This window comes from Pyrus communis, chromosome 2, assembly GCF_041283825.1.
Source record: "Pyrus communis isolate YQ-2024b chromosome 2, ASM4128382v1, whole genome shotgun sequence".
In the NCBI taxonomy this organism is placed as follows: Eukaryota; Viridiplantae; Streptophyta; class Magnoliopsida; order Rosales; family Rosaceae; genus Pyrus; species Pyrus communis.
In genome coordinates this window covers 14203287-14209352 of record NC_142566.1, presented here as the reverse complement: position 1 = coordinate 14209352, position 6066 = coordinate 14203287, and the positions used below count along the sequence as shown (strand labels likewise).

General features: G+C 35.6%; 1 pseudogene across 1 annotated transcript; it reads left to right on the top strand.

Annotated features, from left to right (window-relative positions):
* The first annotated feature begins 4867 nt into the window (after positions 1–4867).
* Positions 4868–5841, top strand: LOC148698610 (uncharacterized; annotated as a pseudogene). The gene has a single exon (XR_015952594.1). The product of XR_015952594.1 is annotated as an uncharacterized LOC148698610 (transcript).
* Positions 5842–6066: the final 225 nt, after the last annotated feature.

The following is a 6066-nucleotide window of genomic DNA, read 5'->3' as shown; positions in this document are numbered from 1 at the left end:
TAATAGAAGTATTTTCACACTTCTTAACTCCTTCGCTTGGTCCTTCTCTCTTCTCTCTCTGCAATATCCTCACCCGTCGTCACCTTCACATCTAGAACCCATTGCCGCCTTCTCCACACCCTCACTCCTGGCTATGAAGGACCGACCCCCTTCGTACGGCTCCGTCTACGTCCCTCGCTACGGACTCGGATCCTTGTGGTGCGGAACCTGCATGCCAATTAATCTCAGCCTTTCATGTTGCCTTTCACTTTAATCTCAGCCTTTCTCCTTCATCGCCAGATTCGCAAACATTAGCCAATCCCCTTCATCGCAGATTCCTTGCTTTGCAAAAAATTGTGAACTGGAATGTGTTGGAACACCAACATCCAATAAAAAAAAATAAAAAAAAAACTGAACACTCTGCTCAAGAATTATGAATCGAAACAGATCCAATCTCACAAAAAATTAGATTGCCAGACAAATTGGGCATATATTATTTATCTTTTAATTTCTATTTCTTGAATATCAATGTAATATCGCAGAGAAAATTTGAAAAAATTACATCAGGAAGAGTAGCAGATGCTTGAAGCTTGAAGCTTGAAGCTAGATATTGGAAAGAATCCCCAAAGTTCACTGTTTCTAATTCCTTTTTAGAAAAGAAAGAATCAAGCCAACGTGCGAAGGATGTGAGAAATATGAAAGAAGATGAAGATTCCATTCAGGTCATGGAATGGCCGAATTTGGAGAACCAAAAACATGTCAATGTTACATTGACATGCCCTAACCTAGAAAAAAAAAGTTATCACTGTAAAAAAATTATCATCCCACCACCAACATTATGTACGTATTGAAACCATACTTATACACATCACATCACATGGCACGCGGGTATGTTACTAAGCAACTAGTTATTAATCAATATTACTCATATTCTTATTCGTAGCGTCGTAATTTTTTTATTTTGATGGTAAAATACTTATTTTCGTATTAAAAATAACATTTCTGTAAAAATGATCGATGACGGGTTGAACTTATTCTACCAACATGGTTGAGAGTGAGTTGAACTGATTATGCAAAAATGGTTAAGAACTGGTTGAACCGATTCTGCAAAAATGATCGAGGAGGGTTGAACAAATTCTGCAAAAATGGTCAAGGATCGGTTGAACTGATTATCCAATAATGGTCGAAGATGGGTTGAACTAATATTCCAAAAATGATTGATAATGGGTTAAATTGATTCTGCAAAAATGGCTAAAGATAGGTTGAACTGATTCTGCAAATTGGTCGAAGACAGGTTTAATTGATTCTCCAAAAATGGTCAATCACTTGTTGAACTGATTTTGCAAAAATGGTCGAAGACGGGTTGAACTAATCTGCAAATTAGTCAAGGACGAGTTGAACTGATTCTGCAAAAATGGTCGAGGACGGGTTGAACTGATTTTGTAAAAATGATCAAAAACAAGTTGAATTGATTCTGCAAATTAGTCGAAGACGGGTTGAACTGATTCTGCAGAAATAGTCGAGGACGGGTTGAACTGATTCTGCAAAAATTATCAAAGACAAGTTGAACTGATTCTGCAAATTAGTCGAAGACAAGTTGAATTGATTCTACAAAAATAGTCAATGATGGGTAGAACTGATTCCACAACGGTCATAGACTGATTAAACTGATTCTGCATAAATAATCGAGGATGTGTTGAGTTTATGACACATTAATTTGGTTAAAGTTATGAGGGCTGAGTTCTATTAATAGCCCTAAAACCTTAAGGGTATGACTGGTATTTTAAAACATTGTTTCCTTTTTTGGGTTGGGCTTTAGTTGTTTTTATGTTTTTGTCTCTCCTTGACATGTTTAAAAACTAGTGGAGTTCCTTAAAATATAAGGAAAGTTTTTGTCTCTATATATAAAGCTCCCTTATATATATGTATGTACGTATGTATGTATGTGTGTATGTATGTATATGTATATATATATGTATGCATATATATATATATGTGTGTATGTATGTATGTATGTATGAATGTATGTGTGTGTGTGTGTATATATATATATATATGTATGTATGTGTGTGTGTGTATATATATATATATATGTATATGTATGTGTGTGTGTGTGTGTGTATTATAATAAATTTAATTAATATATAATTATATATATATATATATATATATATTTATGTATGTATGTGTGTGTGTGTGTGTGTGTGTATATGTATATGTATGTGTGTGTGTGTATTATAATAAATTTAATTAATATATAATTATATATATTATAATAAATTTACTTAAATTCACTTAACTCGCCTAGGTGCCTAGGTTCTAGCCAGCAGCTCGATTAGCGTTAATGGTCTTTCAGAACCTTGTTAAGTACATAGTGTTTTCATAACAAATAATCTCTGAAATTGACCCACCTTATTAAGATGATATCTGATATTAAAAATTATCAATGTAGTTTATAAAAATGCGTATCGCAAATCAATGCAATCATTCTGTCACAATTCTGTCAAAACTTATGTAACATCCCATATCGCCCAGGGGACTAATCCTTAAATGTATATTCCCATCCCTTACCTAGCACGAGGCCTTTTGGGAGCTCACTGGCTTCGGGTTCCGTAGGAACTCCGAAGTTAAGCGAGAAGGGGGCTAGAGCAATCCCATGATGGGTGACCCACTGGGAAGTTGCTCGTGAGTTCCCAAAAACAAAACCGTGAGGGAATGGTAAGCCCAAAGCGGACAATATCGTGCTACGGTGGTGGAGCAGGCCCGGGAAGTGATCCGTTCCTGGTCGGGATTTGACAATTTGGTATCAGAGCCTAACCCTAGTTGCATGTATGCCAACGAGGACGTCGGGCCCCAAAGAGGTGGATTGTAACATCCCACATCGCCCAGGGGAGTGATCCTTAAATGTATATTCTCATCCCTACCTAGCACGAGGCCTTTTGGAAGCTCACTGGCTTTGGGTTCCGCAGGAACTCCGAAGTTAAGCGAGAAGGGGGATAGAGCAATCCCATGATGGGTGACCTACTGGGAAGTTGCTCGTGAGTTCCCAAATACAAAACCGTGAGGGAATGGTAAGCCCAAAGTGGACAATATCGTGCTACGGTGGTGGAGCGGGCCCGGGAAGTGATCTGCCTTGGGTCGGGATTTGACATTATGTTAAGTACTCATGTGGTACATAATTGAGTCCCACAAGTAACGACCCGTTCCCAATTTTACGGTTTCTATAATTTTAATAAGTGAATTTATGAAAATGCCCTTCGAGGCAACTGCGTTGACTTTGTTTGACCCTCTTGTCGTGTCATGTAAGATCTATGTTCTCGGCGTATCCTCGTATTATTCATCAATATTGATGAGTCCATATTATACCATATATTTTATCCTAATCTTAGTATTAATTTATTAGTTATTTTGGTAGAATTTTGATACTTTGTTATATATTTTCAATGTAGGACATTCGACTTCCTCTTGAGCAAAAAGTATTCAAATAGATGAATTTTGGAGTGATTTCAATCGGAGGTTGTTCGTGACTATTTCAAGATGATTGAATCAAAATTCCAGATTTTTTTACCAAACCGTTTGACCGTAGCGATGAAATAAAGGCCCAGCGCGCAGTTTTCCCAGATTGACGTTTTTGGACGTTTTGAGTATGTTGGAGGTCAAGATGGCATATTTTGAGGAAGATTCCTTCTGAGGATTTGTAGGGGACGTCTTCAGCTTTCAAAAGAGACATTTTGGGACCAAATCGGAGTTGATTTGGTCGGTCAAAAGTGTGATTTTCTGAGAACTCCGAATTCTAGTTCAAATACGAAACCTTTTATTTTCTGCTTTATCATTTAATTATGTTTCCTAGTTTTATTCTAAGACCTTTTCAAGGTAGGAGTGGGGAATGTACGTGGAGAATTTAGCTAGGCTTTGATGCTTTGTATTTTAAAGGTGTTTTCTATCCTTTTTTTATTTCAATAATTCCCTTTGTTTTATGGTTGTTCGTAGCTAATTTTCGTTTGCTAGGGTGATGTCTTGAGCCTTAGCATGAATATGTAGTTTTTATTTAATTGCTTATGATATTATGCATGCATGCTTTGAATTATTAATCACTGTGCTTTAAACTGTCTCTATATATAATGCTTAGCTACCATTATGATGTTTAGATAAGTAATTGGATGCAATTTGGTCGGAATGCCACCGGGGAATTCATTATTGCTTCTTGTGATTGATAGTTGTAATTTCACCTAGGATGAACACCAAGTCTTAGGGGTTGCATGGTTTTTCAAAAGGTTTTCACAAAGCGTAATGAATCATGCATGTTTATATTTGATCTGAATACCACGGACAGATTGCATGTTTCATATACGTTCTAGCTTGAATACCATGAGTAGAATATGCATTAGGAAAACCTAACCTTCAAAGTTGCATGGGTAACATAAGTAATTGATAAATTTGCATAGGATTGTTAAGGGGACGGTTGAACCCTAGGCTTTTACAATTTGGTTTTGCAAAACGTTTTCTTTCGTTTTCTTTACTTTGCTAATTTCTTTAACCTTTTTAATTAAATTCGTTTTCATTATTTTTAAATTCAAAATCAACTTTTTCCAATCCTTATTTTTAAATAATTAAGTAAGAATTTGGTTTTACATAAATTATTCATTCAATCCCTGCGGAAAATGACATTGCTTGAGTTGTTTATACTACAACTGCCTTATTCTTTTCTAAGTATTTTTAAGTGTTTTTATCTCTACTTTTACAGGTGATAAAATCCCTATCAAGAAATTGACGTCGTTGCCGGGAATTGGTTTAAATAATTTGTGTTTATCAACTCTTAGTTAATTATTTTTGTATATATCTTTCATTTACTTGATTTTATTTTATTTTTTTTAGTTTACAATTTGTGCAACAATGGAATTTGTTCCTCCTCCTAAATTCAATATACAACCAGGAAGACTGCCGTTATGGGTCAACTCTGCAGAATGGGGTTTTTATGGATTTAAACCTACAATTTGTGCACTTTGCTGTTTGAAGACTCACAATATTTTACAATGTCTTTAGAAGGAATATTTTCCAGATTATGTCCAGGAGCATATCAATATGAGAAACAATTCAAAAAGAAATTGGAACAATCCATATTCAAAGTTCTACACCCCAAGTTTGCAAAAGCATCTTGAGCATTATTTTGAGCAGTTTAACGTGCCACAGGAGCTTCCGGTAGAGGACAAGCTCTCTAAATTGTTGGAATCAACTGAATTGTACATTGAAATAACCAATGAAGGATTTCTGATTCAAGCATTAAATTGTGGGACAAGTTATGATAATCGAGAAGTTGGTGTAGAAACTGAGGAGCCATCTGCCTGTTGTTCACACCCAAGTGAGGAAACAACACATGCTGATCCTGAAATCCTCCCAGAACCGAGTGCTACCCATGTTTATATGCCACACGAACTTTTCCCACAAAAACTACAGGACTATGTTGAAACTAATAGGTTAGACAGGGTTGTTCACATCGAGTTAGGATCTGCAAAATCACATAACAGTGCACCAGCAAAGCTAGTCATAATTGTAGAAATTAAGTGCAAGTCCATCAAGCAGACTACATTTTACAAGGGACAGAAGAGGCAGCTTAATGGCAGCCCAATTATTCGTCCAGAAATTCGGCCAAAGCAAAAATTATGGGTATTAAATACAAGATTGAAGTCAGTTCAAGGGAAACACAAGCATCAATGGAGGGGATCCTATTTGATCACAAAGATTCATTCACATAGAAGGGAAATTATGAAGAATTCAACCACTGATAAACAACTCATTCCATATCTACTATTGCCGTATGATGCTATGAAGAAGTGGTTAACTCTAAGAGAACAAGTGACGTGATCACAAACCTCATTCTAATCCGTCTAGCTATAGACGTTAACTAAAGCGCTAATTGGGAGGCAACCCAATTTTTCTAAAACTCTTATTTTTATTTTCATTTAGTTTATTTTCTACATTTTAGTAGTCTTTATCAAAAATTAAAAAAAAAAAAAAAAAAAAAAAAAAAAAAAAACTGAAAAACACAAAAACAACAAATTTTCTTTGGTAATCAATATTTAATTCTAA